The following is a 20143-nucleotide window of genomic DNA, read 5'->3' as shown; positions in this document are numbered from 1 at the left end:
AATAGTGTGTTTTACACTATCCATTCCTTCCAAAATTGATTCAGAGATGTAGCTAAAAACACAGGAATAAGAAGGAACATTTACAATACCTACTGATGTGCCAGGCTTGTGGGTTTCATTCATTGTTTTATTTAGTCTGACCAGAGGTATGGGTATGTATGGAAGAGTACTATATTCCTTTTTTTTTAAGCTGAGAAATCCAATGCCTCATGCACTTCCATCTAATAAGTGGCAGAGGATTCAAGCCCTGATTCCTTGATCCAAACTGAATGATTTTACTACCCTGCAGCCTGGGATGAGAAGGGGTCCAATACATTGAAGTAAAGAGACAGTGAGTTCAAGTCCACTGTAGGGCATGATATGAGAAGTACAAGGGCAGTCATCCTGCTGGTCCTCCTGATGCTCTGGCTATATGCTTCACCATTCTGAAAGTCATGTGTTAGTGTTATGCATGCTTCCCTGTTTTTAAGATTCCAATATCACCCCCAACAAAGAAGTACAGGAATGACCATGTTATGGAGCGAATCAATGGTACTCTGTTCTTTTATTTACGGGCTCAACCTTTAACAGCTAACACCTCTCTGAGCCTTCCTTGTCTCAGAAGAAAGAAGTGGGAATACTAAAAACAATCTCTTATGATTATTGTGTGAATCTGGAGAATGGAATGTGTGAAAGGCCAAGCATTTAGCCTGTGGATATTCCCTGTCAATTACTGTCTTCTTGTCATTATGTTCCGTCTCACCTCTGTCAAGGGAATCACACTCAGACTCTTTTGAGTGCAATGGGATGTGTGTGGCAGTACCAACATAAAAAAAAAAACAGAATAGGTTAAAACTGCAAACTTTTGTTAATACTATCCAAGTGTCTTCTAACTCATTCCAAGTGCTCCACAGCCCTTCATTAACCCTGGAGCAACGATGTACGGTATTATGAAATTGCATTAGAGAGTATGAAGAGAATGTGCAGAGTTGACCCAAAAATTTATCAATCCAGAAAACAAGGACTAGAGATGGGTAGAACATGCCTTAAGTCACATAGCCCCACAACTGAACACTATTGTCACAGTATATAGATGAAGGTTTACAAAAGAATCAGAGAATAGGATGGAGGTAGAAATCTCCCTGAGTTTAGGCAGTGATTTTTTACCTTGGCATCCAAAGCCTCTCCTAAAGATGCTGCACAAGGCCCTCTACGCCAATGCTCCTAAGACAGACAGGTTGATCTCCCACCCAAGAGGCTGAGCATGTTGAGTGTCAGTGCAGAGCTTCAGAACTGACAGGCAATAAATTGTGATGAGTCAGGGGAGCCCAATACAACCTGGTACATGTGAGGAGGGAGAAAGCTGCAACAGTGAAGTAAGTAACCAAAATCCACAAGACGATCATACTGGCAGCCAACATCACCAGCTGTTTGCAGAAAGGGAGACTTGGAGAAACAGTTTCCTGTGACAAACCTACCCTTGCAACATACCCTGACTAGGACCCACTGCATATGGATGCCCCATAATCACACGCAGGCAAATTCATGGCTTCCAGTGTTTCTTCATAATTCATCACCTGCCTCCATCTCTCCTTCTGCCTTCACGTATGTTATCACTCTTCAAAACTCAGCTGACCCCAGCACTCTAAGAGAGCCCAACCCTGAAGGTAGTATCCTTCCTCTGAGCTGTCAGGCCTCTAATCTCCACACTGATTCACTAATCTTGTTCATCCCTAATTCTCATCACCAGGGCCATGAACCACTGTTACCTCCACTGTCTCTCCAGCAGCAGCTTAGTGCTTTGTGCTACAGCCAGAACTTATCGCATGCAGGAGCATCCAAGATTAAAATTAAAGCATCGGTGAAGTGAGAAGCATGGGAGACATCTGGTCACAAATTCACGTATTGGAAAACTGAGGCACAGAGGATGGAAATGATGAGTACAGGTTGGACACCAGAAGGAGGAGGCACCAAAGAGCTCCTTACAGGAATACAGGGTCCTTCAGTCTGTATCCTAGAGCATCCTTCTTGTAATTTATAGTTCTCTACCCAACCTTGCCTCTATCCAAACAGCACTAATCTGGATTGAGGCACTTGAGGAAGGTAAACCACGTGTACTCCTGTACATTTCCTATAAATCTCTCTCTCTCTCTCTCTTCCTCTGTTCCTCCTTCTCCTCCCTCCCTTCCTTCTTCCTGCCTTTTTTCCCTCCCTTCCTATCTGACTTCAATGCTATCTTGCCTTGACTCTAATAGCTCCAAGATCTTGTCCATATTGTTCTCTATCCAGATTGTTCTCACTCTTTCTTTTTCCTGCCTAAGTCAATCTTTAGAACTGAACTATTTAAACTGACTATGCTAACAGCATCTCTCCTGCTTACATAGAAACAATGTAATATGCAGTTGTAAGTTCTCCTCTCAAGAAGTGAGATTGTTTCTTCTGCCCTATCAAAGTTGGCAACATGATATTTTTGGCCAATGGGCCAACACTAAGAGTGATAGTCTCTCTCTCTCTCTCTCTCTCTCTCTCTCTGTCTCTCTCTCTCTCTCTCTCTCTCTCTCTCCACACACACACACACACACACACACACACGAGGGGGGCTAATAGCATGTCTGAAAACTCACCTGCCTCATGGACCTTGAGAGAATTTTGAAGCTACAGCTAGTCTGCTGGAGGATGAGAGTAGCAGAGCCCAATTCCCCGGGTTCCCACAGACAAAGCCCACCATCAGCCACCAGTTCTGTGAGAAAGGCCATCCTGCATGTCAAGCCACTGACACAGGAGCAAGTGTGCAGAGGTCAACAAAGTCCATCAGACCAACTATCCATCAAGCTTCATCTAAATTACTAGTCCCTCTAAATAGAAGCTAAAACTGACCCAAGTTTTACACAGCAACAGATACCTAGAAAAATGAATCGTGTATGCCTCCTTCAGGGGTGGGTTGGGTATCCCTGATACATACTTTCTTATACTGCTATGTTTTTCACATTACAGGGTAGTCATTGCTTTAGCTATTTCACACCTCGCCTACTTCTGCTCCCCGAGTCTCAGAGCCTCTTCAACTAAAGGCATCTCCCTCGATGCATGATACTTCCTCAATGCCCAGCTTAGAGCCAGTGTTCCACAGGCCTATGTAGCGCAGAACAAACAGAAAATGAAGATTTTTCCCTAAGCAGCATATAACCCTGTTTCCTTCAGCCCCTCCTCCTCCTAATCAACATCTCCAGGGCCCTGATTTGAAGGACTGAGTGGGTATTGATTGGTTCCAACTTGCACAGCTTGAGGAGCATAATCTACCTCTGTATTCCTTAAATAAGCTCCATACCTGTTCAGTGTGTTCATAGCAGACCTGATTGTAATTCAGCCTCTACTCCATCACCCTTATTTATAACATGGTATTTGAGCACAGCCTGGGGCATCAGTGCAATGATTATAGGACCCTTTTGACTTGCAATGCCACACCATTCAGTTCAATTTAGACCAGCCAAAGATGGTACCCAGTGGCAGGGAAGAACGAGTTGAGTATGGCAGGCCCATGATAGGGAGGAAGAAAAAGTCCATCTTGAATTTCTCCCTGTATCAGAAGATGAATAATTCACATCAGAAAACCCGGAATGCCTCTGGAGCAGGGTAGTCAGTGCTTTCTCCAGCAGGGCTAAGCATGGGTAATGGTCCTCTGACCATTCTGTGTTTATTTAGTTTAAATGCCAGGTATCTATCTTCTGGTGATATGATAAAAGGCTATTTCTATACTGTAAATTTAACCATGGGAAAAGTTACATTCTACTCTCATTCTCTAACCTTAGCTAAGACATTCATAACACTGAACAATTGTCTTCACGTCTGCTAAGTGGTGGTAATGACTATTCTCCTGGACCCCTTCCCTAGACCACTGAAAGGTGCTAATGATAAACTCATGAAAAGAAATTTTGAATGCCATATTTTCTAAACAAAAGTCAAGGTCACTTTTAATTCCAATAATCTCATGGAAGATGTCTATTAATAGACAAGTGCCAAATGCCTCAACAGGAAAGACTGAAACTCTGCCTTACTTGTGAGCAACTCATTATTCTGCTGTAAAAAAGGACCTTACCTCAGTCTCTCTCACTAGTCAGCTCAGTAGAAATCTCTGCTAATTGACTGGGTGAAAAAAAACTTGTAGAAAGTCACTTGTCAATGCTTCACTTTCATCATGTAAACCCAGGAGGAAAACTAGAGTCTCACTCTCTAGAGTGAGACTCAGGTAGCAGGGACTAGATTCTTATTGACTCTTGCCTCCTGTGGCCTAGAACAGTGCCAGGTATAATACAATTACTCAACCTAAAATTGATTGAATGACTTACACTAGTTTAGTGTTTATAGTGTTCCTGGCTGTTTGCACATTTGCTCATTTTTTTCCTGCCTTCCAATATCCCCCTGACTTATGGATAATAACCAGTGCAGACATGTACATTGTCGAGATCAGTGTCAGCTCGGGGAACAGCACCAGCCTGTGCTCAGTAAGGTTTGCAGCAATGAACGCTGCTCCAACTACCATTTCTCCAGAGCTATACAAATAAATTGCTCTTTACTCTAGTTAATACAGACATTTAGGATAGCTTGCTCTGAAGCACTGAGGCTTGTCTTTGATTGTAAATTCCTCGAGAATAAGAATCACATCTGTCTGATGTCCTTTGTAGGAAACGATGGTTACAATCTGGAGTGTCTTCAGAGTGTTGGATTAGGAATCATGGATCTGAGTTATCACATCTCCTGGCAACCCTACCCCGCCTTATTTCCTCCATTTCCAGAGCCACAGAAACTAAACTTAGACTATGCCAAGTCAGCAAATGTTTCTAAAGAGCTTCTGCAGAGTGGCTCCCTTTGCTGAGAGCTTTTGGGCATCTTTTCTCTGAGTCTCCAATTTTCATTTAGAATCAGCAAAGTTGAACCTTACTGGGAAGTCCCAGTAAGTCTCAAGGAGCTAAGAATCCTGACCTCTAGAACAAAGATACACGTTTCCAGTATATTTTCTGCTATCTCTCTGATTAACTACTGATCAGATGAATTACCTTTCAAAGGTTCTTCTCTCCCAACTATCACTCTTCTCACCTTGGAAATTAGAGAAGCCAAGTGTCTTCAAAGGTTAGGTAGAGGTATGACAGGGAACATGTTTGTGGGAAACACACTCTTTGAAAATCTTGGTCTTGTTGGATACTGTGTCATACCATAATATAAGAGTGAAATTACCTATTTCACTTCACAATTTACATAATAAATCCAATATATGTCTCACTTACATTGTGTTTTCTAGAGTTACAGTAGGGACTGGGAAATAGGTTCATCCACCTGATTTCACTCACCCCCTCAACTCTCCACAGGCAGTTGGCTTTATCTGAATGTTAGCCTTACTTAATAATGTAGTTTCTACCACTGTTTTTATCCACATAGGTGGTATGCAACATACTGAAAGAAATCAGGTTGCTAGAAGCTGATTGTGATGAGCTAATGTGATTGTAACCAAGGAAAGTAGGTTGTTTACGTCGGAGGTGAGTACTAATCTTGAGAAGTCATTTATAGTGTGAAAACAAGGACAATCAGGTCTGGTAAGTTACAGGTACATCAGAAGTCATTTTTGCACAGCTTAGAAACAACAGTAACCCAATAGGGGAGATCCCATATTACTAAATTTCTCCCAAAGCACAGCTGTGCTCATAAATGGATGTATTTCATGAATCAGGATTCTGCATACTTCCACGAAACTATTCAATTACCTAAAACACAGAGTATATGCTCACATGTGACATGGATGCCCACAGACACAAGCTGATGTGTGTATATACAAATACAGACACCAGTGCAAGGGAGGTTGAGGTCTCAGAAATTCATGCATGCATTCTGTAAATCTGGGACATGTCTGTGCTTGCACAATGAACATGTGTTCATATGTACATATCCATAGATGCACTGACATATAGGAACAGGTCACCCTGACAACCCATCATCCATAGGCAAATTGCTGTACCCTATATGGACACACATATATGCTCACTTTTCTCATCCTCCTGTATATTCTTTCATGATTGTCCCATCATGAATTTCTACCCGTACAAGTGCACAAAGGCTTTTAATGCATGTCTGCATCTAGTTCCCTTGTGGGCAGGTAAACACATGCATATCCTCACATTTTAACCTAGGGGCAGACTCAATTCCAACATTTGTACCCTCACATATACTGGCACTGAACAATATTTCTAACTCCTGGAGGATCTAGCATTGATTTGTCCTCCCTTTGCACTCAAAGAAATAGTCTAAATCCTCTCCTGCATTCCTCAGAAAACCTATCCTCTTTTCTAGAATAACTGACAGGCCATCGTGGAGCAAAGAAGAGTAGAGCTCTCTGTGTTCCTGAGCTGTCCATCCACTTAATCTTTTCTGATTTTTTTCTGGGGAAATTTTTTCTACCAACTTGCTATTTCATCCCCTCAGCCTGGTGTCCTTGAAACAGACAGGTTGTCATGAGGCAGAAAGAGGCCAACTGATGCTGCGCTCCAGGCAACCTGGTAATGTTCCCATGGGGCTTTTCATTTCACACCATGCAAAAAGCCTAGCCAGGAGGCTGAATCCAATCTCTTGGAGTCAGGGAAAGATAAACCAAAACATTAGTAAAGCATTAATGCTCCTTACATTCTGTTTATAGGCATGTGTGATGGTTGGACACTACTGCTTCCTTCAGTTGCTTTAATACAATGTGAAAAAAGGAGCTATAAACAAAGGGGGAGAAAACTGAGGTTTCTCCAGGAGGCATTATTTGAAGGCACTGACTGCAGTTAACCAGGGAGCATGAGTGATGTGGGAATTGAGCTCTACATGCCTCATTGTACTTTCAGTGCTCAGCATGGTCTAGAGCAGTGGTTCTCAACTTTCCTAATGCTGCCACCCTTTCATACAGTTCTTCATGTTGTGGAGACCCCCAACCATAAAATTATCTTTGTTGCTACTTCATAACTGTAATTTTGCTAATGTCATGAACATTACTGTCAATATCAGATATGCAGGATATCTGAAACACAACCAATGTGAAAGGGTTGTTTAAACCCACAGGGATCACAACTCTAGTGTAGACAAAGGCTATCTAGCCACAAATTATGTAGCCTCAATCTGCCTCATTTCAGGTGCTTTTGCAGGAATTTCATACCTAGAAGTCTCTAGACCAGTTCATCCTGGTAGTAAAATCCAGAGTTGAATACCAAGGTGAGGAAGAGAAAATGGTTTAGTGAAGAAAAGGAATAGGAAAGGAGAAAAATAGGTCACTAATAGGCAGTATAATTCTTTTACTTTAAGGCCTTGCTGAAGCACTGAGGCCCTTCTCTCTGCCAAATATTGTATGAGATACTGCAGTACTCAGCGGACAGTGCAGGGAACCTTATCTATGGAACTAACCGACTACTGGGGCTCAGTAACATCTTACAGAGGATGTTAAAGATTGATTGGGTGCTCTCAAATAAATTTATCCAATATCAAATGGTTGTCTCTGAAAACATGCATATAAATAGCATTATACAGACTAGACAGTGTGTGTGTGTGTGAGTGTGTGTGTGCATGGAACAACAATTATGACAAAAGAGATCATGAATTTGAAGGAGAGACAGAAGGGATATTTGGGAGAATCTAGAGGGGGAAGGTGGAAATGATGTAATTACACTATAATCTCAAAAAAGATAAAATACATTGGTATGTTTTCCAAATCAGTAAGGGAGAAATGATAAAACTGACTTCCAACTGTCATGCCCTGCAGTAAGTAGGTTCCCAACACAGGTCTTTAGTTACCTACCAGGCTGTTTATGCATAGCATCCCACATGATCCTCCCAACTCCATACAGTTTTTGTACCAATTATTTACTTATAAATGTGTGTGAGCTCATATACATAAATGTGTACATGTGTCCCACATACACACATTTAGCTCAGAAGAATGAGAACAGTAAACAAAGATCACAAGGTTTCATACACTTTCAGCATAAGTTCTGGTTCCTTAACATATGCATTGCTCTTACTGCTACCGCCCATGGCCACATACACAACCTGACTAATTCCCACAAGATTGGTTCCTTGGCATAAGACAGCAGAAATGGATGGAGTTTGGAAGATCATCTAGTAATAGAACAATTGAGATCAGAAGAGGTGAAATGTCTTAGCCAGTGACGGGACCATGACTGGGATCCTGCCTTCTGACACTAGGGTCAGCATTTCAGAGAGTGCTTTGTGGCAAGGCATGCATTTTCAGTAATGAGAAGTCCTCACCACAAGTCTGCTGATCCACAATACAGGAAGGCAGATGCCCGGAAGCTCTCCTCAAGTACTGGAAATAGGGATCCTTCTAGCCTTGGTGCTACAAGATCAGACCCTATTTGACAGAGGAGTCAACTGAGGCCTGGGGAGAGGAAGGGATTTGCCTAATAAGCAAGCTCTTTCAAAGGAATCCTAGGCTCTTTTCCCTTCTTATCCACTCTTAGTAGAGCTTTGGAGCATCCCCATGTGTAAGTAAAAGAGAAAGAGACATGAGTGGGAGGAAACCATTGCAGGTTCCCAAAATGCCACTTCAAAGTTCTAGGATTTTGAACCAGGACCTTGTAGCATATGAGACTCAAAAGTTCAGAAAGTATCCACATTTAATTTTGGGCTGTTGTTATTATCTTAGGATTATTGACACGAGACCCCACATTAACTCTTTGTACTTGGGCCTGAGAATCAGATGACTGACTCTGCTTAGTTTGTGGTGTACGTGCTTGCGTGCGTACGTGTGTGCGTGAATGCATGCCTGCATGTGTGTGTGTGTGTGTGTGTGTGTGTGTGTGTGTGTGTGTGTGTGTTTCTGTCAGGGAAAACATGATTGGTTCTCTCCCTTTACCACATAATCCTATCCCCAGTCTCAGCAGTGTCCTTTGCTGGGCTCCTAGTTTCGTCAACTTTCAATGAAAGTGGAAATAGTACTGTGACTTGACAGGAGTTCTAGCCAACCTAATCTTAACTTTCCCAACATCTTCTTTGGCACTCATCTATCTAGAATATTCTAACCAACACATATATTCAGAGATTCTACAGACTCCCACCAACAACAGATTGAAAACATTTGCATAATGCATTGTATCTGTACTAAACATGTACCTCCATTTTCCCCTGTTATTTTCTCTACAAGACTCAATAATGGCATATACCTCTTTTCATTTTTAAAGTATTACATATAATCTAGAAATTACCAAATTATGTAAGAATATGGATGTAGATTATATACATATACATCATTTTATGGAAGCTACTTGAATATCCTTTACTTTTGTTGGAAGTAGATTCTGAGGAACTACTTTTTAGGTCAATAAAACTTGCTCCTGTAGGTCTGCACTACTGATTTTCTAGACCTCGTGTACATGGGAAAATAATACCAGTGGGTTTTAATACACTTTACCCACCATTCCCCACCATCTTTTATTAACCAGAAATAATCTTTATTCAATGACGGTGTGAAATGATGTTATCTCATGTATTGTCTCCACTGTGGAAGTCCTCACTGCTCACAGAAATCCCTGCTCAGTTATTCACCTTTCACTGACTCCCTATCCCAATCACCTCTCTTTCTGTTTGAGGTTTTCATGAGACTACCTCTTAGATAAATATCTTGGAATTATCTCCTGGTCCCAAGATCTGACTCTGGAAAACACAGAACAGGGTGCTAAATACAACTTCAGACATAGAATCAAGCCCTCAATGCATTATAGGCATACCCAATAGAGCTATTATATAAGAAGACATGAAGAAGATGTTAATTCTTATAACTGACTTCTAAATTTCTAAATATTATTCTCTCTGTGAATTTATCCCCACGGACCTTGCTCATGACCAATGAAGAATGGTTTTTAGTCTCTTGTTACCACCAAACATAGATAATCTATCACCCTGGTTCTTGGGCCTAGTTCAAAATTATGAAATTGTCGTCCTCTACTATACCAGCCTTTGCAGCCCAAGGGTACTCAAACACATTCAGAATCACAACATTGGTGGCAGTTGACTCACCAACACCTTGCTTCTGCAAACACAGAAATGGGTAGCTGAAGTATAACCCAAGTAACACAGAATGGAAGGGTAAATGCAGAAGAGCTCAGAGAGCCTGCAACCAGCCCCCAAACAAACCCATTATTTACAGAATTATGCATTATTATTACCTGTTAATATCCCTCTCCATGCATAGATACACATCAGGTCACAAACTTTGCAGGTACAAATGCTTTGTATATGTGTTTTGTGATGCTATGTCTCCCTGCAGATTAAAATGATGACTGTCAAATAGAAAATGCTCAGTGTTTAAGTGAACAAGTTCATTCTTTAAGGCATTCATGGTAAATTCTATTTAGAGCTCTTCCTAGCTTCTTTGAGAAGCTAACATTTCCAAAGGGCCTGAAATTCCATCCATTTTAAGACCAGAAAGCATGCTTAGGAGAGGAATCCAGGACCACATCACCACATCACACCAATATTACCAGCATTATCTCAACCCCGTTGGCTAGTCCTTGTGAGGATATGGGCCAGTTACCATTTGTATGGTAGCTGACTATTATTGGTAAGGAAGGGTCATATCCTAGGGAAAGCAATAAGTGCTCATAAACTATTGTTAAAGCTAAAAGACAGAGCCCTTTGCTTGCATAAGGATTCTTTCTGACTGCTAGTGTGCTACAAATGGATTTTTTGTAATGCTGATAGAAAGGATGAATGCACATGCGTTATTTTCATTAGACTAATTAATAGAAAAGCACACAATAAGGGAATTTTAGGTTCCAGACTCTTTGTAATGACACGGAGGACATTCTGTTACATCCTCTAATGTATTTACCAATCCAAAGAGAGCAGGCTGCAAGCTCAAGTCCCAGGTGGGCCGTTAGCATCAGCTGATGGAAATGCAGCATCACTGCTTTGCTGTCATTGTGCTTTTTAAAGTGTCCTTTCGATAGTAAGTGATGCTGTTTTTCTATTTAATCCTATTAAAGTTTATGTTGGTAATGTATACACCACCTTGGATGGAGAAACAGGGAAAAGAAGAAAAAAACAGACATAACCAAATTGATAAGGAAAACCTGAAATAACTGAGGTTTGGGACACATTAGTTTAACCCTTGGAACAAAGATTCAGGACTTGAGGCTTTATGCCAGTCCAGTCCTGTCATTCACGTGTGTTCTGTGACTCTGGACAAGCCCATTCCTTCCTGGATCTTGAGTCCTGCTAGCACTCTGGACAAGTCCATTCCTTCCTGGATCTTGAGGCGGATGGATCAGAAAGCTGACTTTTTGTCTGCCTTGAAACACATTGAATTCTTTCAAGATGCCAATAAAACCCCCAAACAAACCCACATAAAGCATACTCCAGCCATGTGACTGCCTCTGTCTATCTTCAAGGTACCTCACTCCCAGTTAAAGTTTGCAAACTCTGGAGGCTTGTTAGCCCCATGTCTTTGTTAGCAAGGTTTCACTCTGCGCTTGCTGCCTCTCATTCTGCCTAACTCTGAAATAGAATGAAGAACCCATGTTTAGAAGATTCACTCATTGTATCATACAGAGAGGTCACACCTAATTGTGGGTGGCAAATGCAATCCCTCTGCCTCACTACCTTCCCTTGATACCCTATACAATACTTTGGTGGAGTTTGGATGAGGGCATGCATGTGGTTGTGGAAGAGATCCAGAAAAGCACCCCTGGGCTCAGGGGCTGAATTAATATGCCTGTTGCAATACCCTCATATTGACTGAGCTATAGCTTTTAAGCATCCTATGAAGCAGGAAGGCCAGTGACAGAAAAGAATCAAACAAGGTCTCCTCTAGCTATAAGTGACAGGGTGTTGAAGAAAAATAACCACACATGGGATATGGATATTGATGGTTGTTTATTAAAAGGAAATCACTTACATGAGAAACTGATAACCAGATTGGCGCTGTGAGAATCTAGTCTCAGTAGTACTCCGAGACCCAACCGGAACTCCCCCAAAAAGAGCAAGTGCCCTTTTCCTCTGACCTTTATTTCACATGCCTCATAAGCACCTGTGGCCATGCCCAACAGGGCTTGGTAAGCACCACAGGTGCCTAGAGATCTCTCCCTATAGTAGGGTAGACATTCAATTAATTAAATGTACTATAATGCAACATGAGAAATGCAACCCCAAATGTGTGCACTTGACAAAGGGAGAGCAGAGAGGAGGGTGCATGATAGTTCCTCCAGAGGCAACCCTGGGAAGTTTCCTAGAAGATGATGTCTATATGCAGTCAGGAAGAATAGAAAGGTGTTTTCTTGATGGAGGAGAATACGTGTTTTCTGAGCAGGGATGGAGGAAAAACAAGTTATTGGATACTACTGATTCACAAATGGAGACGATATCCCTCTGCTGACCTAGAGAAGTCATTCAATTTCTATAAACCCTGAGTCCCCACTGTCTATCCTTGACATGATATACATTCAGGAAGAGATACATGATCCTTCTATGAACCATTACAACATAGTCACTGATGTGAACAAAGGACAACAGTTTACCATCTGAAGACAGTCTGGAGAAGGCATAGACATCCTTTGACACCAGACCCAATAGCATCTTTCTTTAGCTATGTATATATTTCCTGAATTCATTTTTCCCTTTGTGCTTTGACACATATCTCTGTCTCCTGAGCTCTATTTCTTACCCCTCTGTCCCTAACAACCACATTCTTTCTATGAAGAAAACAAAATCATGATGTCTCAGTTCCCTAATGAATGGAAGAAGGCTTTTAGCAGATTTCTTATGCATTGCTAGATGACTCAACTCCTTAAGGCTTAATTCTCCAAGGACATCTCACTGAAAAGAGAGAGGCACACATGGTTTGTATTTGATTGTTTTCATAAAACACTGCTAAGAATCTGTCCATGTCATTCAGAGGTAAATAAACAGAGTTAACTGACCAGCATCACTCTGAATGTTTAAGTAGAATGACATGCAGATACATAGCCTAGCTAATTCTGGCAAACACAGTCTTCATTAGCATTGATAATATGGGTATCTAGAGTTAGATTAATAACCATACTTGAAGCAATCCAACACTTCTATCTCCCAAAATTCATACGCATCCTTGTGCCAACTTATGTAAAACCCAGTTCTAAATTTACAAAAAAATTAACCAAGGATACATATAGTCCTGAACTTGCTTTATTTGTTCAAATCTAACCAGAACAGACTGATATAACACTTAGTTCCTTCAAACATGTTTATTAAATCAGTACTAAATACTTATTGAAATACATCTGGATGTTTTCTATAAAATCTTTTAAATCTGAGACCTCTAGCTTTAGTGGAACCATAGCTGAGCCTTCAAAACTAATGCACTAATGACCTTCAAAACTGTAGGAGGCCATTTTTCTTCTTGCTTCCTTTTCAAGAGACAAGTAGGTCCTTACATAATCCTCAGCCATGCAAAGGGGGCACCTTCTCCCTGGGCTACTTCCAGGGTCATATCCCAGAGGCACTGTCTATGAACTTCTGAGTGCTAATACAGTGAAGCCTCTCTGCTTTGTCAGCTGTGTTGACTGACAGCTTATGTCTGCTGTGAGGGTGTACAGAGAGTGTGGTTGGGGGACAGCCTGGGGTACAGTCACAGCTGGAACCATGGGAACTGGGAACATGGATCTGTCACTCCAGTGTCTAAGCCTCAGTTACCTCATATATGAAAGAAGGGTGACACCTCCTTTGGGCCACCATGACCTCTGACACAGACTAATGTTCAGTCCAAGCTTATGTCCTTTCTCTGTATTGAAAGCTGTGTGCAATTGTTTTGTTTTTGGACCCATGAATGGATCTTTCAATGTATTAAAGTTTCCTTTCTTTGCATTCAAGTCATTGTAGAGTGGTTTCAATTCTCCCCAAGTCTGTCTCTTTGGATTCATCTTTATCTGCAGATCTTAGTTTTAAGTGAGGGGCATTTTCAGCAGGAAGTAAAAGAAAAACTTATTATTGATTATTTGAACATAGACAGAATTCAGAGAATAAATCCCTAGACATGCATCTCTAGGCTTGCCTGACTAAAGAAGATGGGAACATATTGCAACAACAGACTGCAATCACTCTTCTGAGTCACAAACATGAAACATGAACATGTGTAATGTCGACAGTGCCAGAGCATAGATTCCCATACCACATCCACCTCTGAAATGAAAGACATTGAAGTGCTCTACGTGACAACATATTCACAGCTTTGATTTGGGTTCTCTGCTCTGGCTCTCTACCCTGTCTAGTTCACACACACACACACACACACACACACACACATCTAATGTCTCTGTGTTTGGAATTAGACAGAGGAATAATAGGTAAGACTCAAAACAGATCACTTGATGTTCTAGAAAGCCAGCATCTTACTAATATCTGCATACTCATCTCTAAAATGAGAATAATTCAATAAAACTTGCAAGAATGCATTGAGAATTCAAAAGGGAAGAGACAGAATTAAAAGGAGAGACAAAGAGAAAGAAGAAGGGGGAACGAAGGAAAGGAGGGGAGAAAGACAACCACTCTTCACTAAATAAAATATTTTTCTTCTTGCCCTTGCATTGTTCTGTACCACAGTATGATGATGGTCATGTGAAGTTATGTAGTATCTGATAATATGACCTTGAATGAGGATGGCAGTGCTCATACTTATGCTCTTGCCTCTGTGAAACAGCGAGAACTGTCTGACACCCTAAAAGCAGAGCACTGTTGGACCTCCTGCCTTTAGCTTCCCTGTGGATATTTTGAGGAGAAGAATAACTATGAGCTGATGAAGAATGAGCAACTCCTTTACATCCAGACAGCATGTGGATATTTCACGGATGTACACAGAAGTCAGAAGGTCTTTTTACCTCAAAGAGATGGGGGGGTTGGTGATTATAAAAATGCAGATAAATAATTAAAGGATATTTGAAAGTGTCTGGATAAAAATCAGAAAAGTACACTCTGGTTTCGTCTGGGCCTGTTTAATTCTCCTCTCCTCTTATTTCTTGTACTATTCATATACTGTTCCCTTTGCCTTCATTTGCCCAATCCACCCCATCCTACAAACTATCTTTCTTGGGATCCAGAGATGATATACTTAGGGCTTTATGCTTTGGAAATCACCCAGTAGCCCCAGAAGGGAGTCCAAAGCCTTCCAAAGGTTCATTACTTGTACCTCTGCTACCTGCCCCCCATAAGGCTCATCCACAGACCCCTTACAGGTCAGAGTAAGAAGGGAGCAATGATTCTTCAGTGATGACTCAGCTGAGCTTAAAACAGTGGCTGGGAAACAGCAAGTACCAGATACAGAGAGGAAGTATTTGTCAATGAATGAGTATACCTCCCTGACATCAATCTATAGGTGGGAAAACCAGGAATCTAAAACAGCTAAGTCTCCTTCTCAGGAATATATGGTAAATTAACAGGATAACCAAGATGTTAATCCCTTCCCTTCAAGCTTGCCTCTTTGGCTAATTTCCATCAGTATTGTAAAGCCCAGAGCTCTGTATTTTTTGTTGTTGCTGCTGTTTGTTTGGTTTTTTGTTTTGTTTTTAGGGCACTGAAAGTGTCCCACTGAAACTGCACATTCTCCTGTGAGTTATAGCAATTATATCTATTAGTAACCATTGAAACCACAGTAAAGACAGAATGATAAAATCCCAGACCTCCATGCAAGAAAGCACAAGCTTTGTCAGACACAGCTTTGGCATGCCTCAGATGCATTATGGAGTAGGATTATTGCCAAACCTATCTGCCTATTCCAGAGACAAGTTACAATTCAAGGTAGAGAGATGGATTCACTGAGCTGTGTAAGATGGCCATCTATTTTCTCTTTGGTACTTCATCTCTCCTCCGAACACCTGTTGGAACCACTGGCATGCAGGCAGAGTGGGACAGTTTTGTCACCCTGTATGATTCCCATTAGGAGGCAGGGAAACAAAACAACAAAGGCTTGGTCAAGGAGGTGATCTGACTAGGTTTAAGTCCCATCTCTGCCTCTCACTAACTGGTGCTCCTTTGCAAAGTGTCCATATCCTCCATAACTCAAATCACCCATGTGAAAATGGGGATGTTAGTAATGCCAGTACCATTGAGTTAAGTAAGGAATCAATCTGTTATCATGAATAATATATCTTATAACTTTGACTGCCACAGAATTTTCTAGTCTTTACATGATAGCCATTGCTATTAAATCTGCATAAGAACCCAAATTAACCTTGGCAAATCTTACAATTTAGCAAACTCCAAATTCTCCTGAAACCCTACTAAGACTTGCCTTATTTTTCCATTCTGTCAGTAAAAGGAATATGCCTATAAGAATCATTGGGTGCTAAAGAGTCTCTGGTAAAAGGGAAGCTAGAAAAACAATGCCAAGACTAATTGTTTCATGTTACATGTTCAGGCCTGAGTCATGCCTTTTCTGTTTATCCAGCATGAGTCTCTCCCAATTAGGCTTTTGGTGTAGCTGCACAACAACGCCATTAAAGATGTTATTGGAGGGACTACAGAATGAACATATGCAATGTCCTCAACTCTTGGTAGAAAAATTGAGACCTCCAAAGTGGGAACATAGGCTACGTGACAGCATGATCCGTATGTCTGAGCCATCTGCTGCAGTTCCACCCACACAATGGCAGTGGTGCCTTGCACAGGTCCTGATGTCACAGAGTTTCTGAGACCTCACTGTTATAAGCCACTTTGTGAAAACTAAAACCCTTGAGATGGACTGAATTCCATGCTGTCTCTTCTCAGCTTGGCAATCGGGCAAGACAGCCTGAGAGTCACTGTAGGAAGAAAATTAAGGTATATTTGTTTTATCCTGGGCACCACTTAGAAAATTGCTTCTTCCAGAGACCCAAGGGATAAATTCCTCCCCTTGCCATTTGCTCAAAAAACAAAACCACATTTATTCTGATAAGATCAAAGTAATCCTTAAGGCTCTACTCCTCGCTGGATGTGCTTTTTATTCAATAGGCAGTAAGGTCCAATAATGAGGTGTTTTATTGCAGTACTAAAGTTGCATCTTCCATATGTTTGGTCTAATAGTCAGTGAGGTTACTTATATTTTGGTTCAATCCTTCCTCCCAGTGGTATAGTGAGACATTTAACATAGCCAAAAAAAAAATCATGATTCTATCACTTTGTAACTTGTAGTATCTCACAGGAATGACTTTATCATCTTATAAAATGGGAGTGACAGTTTCATTCCAATGAACTTGCAAGGCATTATCAAGAGTTAATGATATGACTGTGTTGACCCCTGGCTATGAGTCCCTATTTCACATATTAGAAAACAGAAGTCAAGGTTATCTGAAAATGGAAGTAGTATATATAAAAATCCATCGTAAGACAGTGAGACATGTAGGCTTCCCAACTCTTAGCTTTGTTCTCTTTCTGCCTCCCAATAGGATGAAGTTATTCAACACTATAATTGACTCATTCAAACCAGCACAGGTCCTTAGAGCACTCCAACCAGAAGACACTCAATACGCAATTGCAGAAAAAAACTTTATTCTCAAGAAAATACCAGCATGCTGGGGCCCAGCCAAAATGGCTTCAACCACAGGAGAGGGCAAGACAGCCCCTTTTAAGCCTGCTTAGGGAAATTCCAGTTGTGTTTAAGTATACTTTGAAATGATTGGGTATAGACCCTTACTGATAGAGAAATCAATTTATGATTGGCTCATGACAACTAGTCAGCAACTGTGACTGTGGTGTCAGCGGTCTGTCTGCTGTGTCAGCTTCTGTCTAACTGGAAAGAACAAGAATGGTTCATTCTCATGTCCAGGGCCAGGTAGGACACTGACTGCCTGACAGACTAGACATACTTCCTGATGGTTGAAGCCAGACAGGAGACAACATAGGATGGTTGGGTAATATGGGGCAGAGGTCTTAGCAAACCGGACCCTTTAAAAAAAACAACTGACCTTGGTCCTTTCAGTAGGAGTTATTGTAAATAATTAAGTGAAACTTCATTGACTTGAGAGAACATGAAGAATTTTTCCCTGTTTAACTTTTGAGGAAATTGATGCATAGAAGTAGCAAGGACCACCCTGCCACTTGTTGAAACTTAAATAGCCAGAACTACACATTGTTCCCAAAATAGAAGGGCAGAAGCCTAGGAGTCTGTACTTTAGCTTCTACTAGGGTGTTGTTATGCCATTGTCAAGTTGAGAAATTGTCAGACACAATGAGCTTGCATTATTTTCAGAGTAAAGTAGAAAATATTTGAGTTCCTTCTAGCAACCAAAGTAAAGGATGAAGATAATTATATTCTCTCCAACAAAGAAAACATACTCAGAGAGATTAAGTAAAGAGATCAAAGGCACAGAGATTGGAAGTTGATTTCCTAAGGGTACAGTTGATACTCCCTCCAAAATGTTACTATGTTATTCTGCTCCTTCCATAGTGACTAAAACCACTACCCACAACCTCCCTTGACAACATTCTTCAGAGCATCTTCAAGACTCCCAGCACTGGATTTTTCTTCAGCTGTGCCAATCTCCTCATTCCTCTTCCTCAGCTCTTTCATTTTATTAGCCAATGAGTCAGAAATGCTTCTTCCATCCTTTGGTGCTATAAACGCTGTGAAAGTTTGTCTGATTGTAGGGCCCACCAGACAGGCAACATCCTATATTCATTTTGCAGTCCTTCCTGGTACTTCGGGTATCAAAGGGAGCCTTGGAATTAAAATGTGATGAACCATACAGAAGCAGCTTTGGCTGATGGATAGCCTGATGGTCACTGCTTGCTCTTTCTCATTTTAGATGCATAAAACTGAACATATCTTCCACCACTCTGTCAATCAAAGACATGCATTGTCCATGATCAGTTTCTTCCATTTCCCGTTCTCAGATACAGCCTAAAACCCAAGCACTAGAAGTGGTACTGTAAGATACACAGTCACCTCAATCCGTAGAAATGTGCCTGGCTTAGCTGTTAGGTGCCCTGGATGTTATGCAGATTCTGGGAGTTGTAGAAATAGCAGCCCCTCTTGAGGTCTCAGTTTCCTTATGTATGAAATGAGATGTTGAAAGCCAAATTATGGGGTCCAACATTTTGTATAGTGTGTGTCACATATCGGGTATTCTATGAATAATTTTTGCAGAATAGAAACATCCACAAAACTCTTTGGAAATCATGCGGTGTCATGCTTAGATCAATGATGGGTCAACAGAGTATTTTTATCTCTTGGAAAGCAATAAACATCTGTGACTAGAGAGATCATGACCAGACCACAAGCTTTTGTATATCTTTCCCAGGTTTCTAAACATGATAGTTACAGAAATCTTCAGCTGTATAGTCAAGACTGTGCCCTATTCTTAGAGCCCTTGTTTAACAACTGGAAAATCAGAAGAATTGATTCAGGCCAGAGTATAAGTGCCTGCTAGTAAATAATTCAGAAGGATGAGGCCAGGTCGCCAGCATCACTGGCATCTCACTGAGTATCATGAATCTTTACTTCTAAGAAAGGAATGATCAGCAGTGGTCAAGGGCTACTGGGACTAGAGTAAGGGTCTGATTCATGTCAATCAAATAAGGAACTACTTTCACTGACAGGCATGGTTCTCACATGGTTTCTGAACTTGAGAACTGCTAACACTGTGAGCAGAATTTGTCTCTATTGTGGGTACTGATCTGTATGTTTTAGGACGTTAAGTAGGATCCCCGGCCTCTCCCTACTAGATGCATGAAGCATCATCTACTCTATTACTAGTGAAAACCAAAAATGCTTCGTAATTCCATCATATGTCTCCTGAGAGACAGTATCACCTTCTCTGAGTAACATAGCTTTAGCGGAAATTATAAAAATGTGCAGAGCTCCAGAGTTTTGAGTAAGCATGGCACCCTTATTCTACATCAGCCTACATACTCCACTCTCTCTACCTGAAATTTTCTCTTCCCATCTTAGATTACCACTTGTCAAGTCTCATTTCTCCTAAACTCTATGTCACATGTTCTATCTTCTATAAAGCTTGCTAGCACTTCCTAAAATGCATCTGGATACCCCTCTTCTGTTCAGTCACGAGTTGAACCCCCTTATCATAACGCTATCTTGGTATTATTAAAGCCAAACTTTTTTTCAAGATACTTAACCTTTTTCCAGTTAATTTTTTAAATTTCTTTTTGCATTTCAACCACAGTTTTC

At 41.0% G+C, this 20143-nt stretch overlaps 1 protein-coding gene across 3 annotated transcripts in view; it reads right to left on the bottom strand.

The window, feature by feature from the left end:
• The window catches only part of Astn2 (astrotactin 2), a 972600-nt gene that overhangs the window by 850234 nt on the left and 102223 nt on the right, over positions 1 to 20143 (bottom strand). The window lies entirely within an intron of this gene.

This window comes from Mesocricetus auratus, unplaced genomic scaffold, assembly GCF_017639785.1.
Source record: "Mesocricetus auratus isolate SY011 unplaced genomic scaffold, BCM_Maur_2.0 Super-Scaffold_100014, whole genome shotgun sequence".
In the NCBI taxonomy this organism is placed as follows: Eukaryota; Metazoa; Chordata; class Mammalia; order Rodentia; family Cricetidae; genus Mesocricetus; species Mesocricetus auratus.
This window is presented reverse-complemented; position numbering and strand designations above follow the sequence as displayed.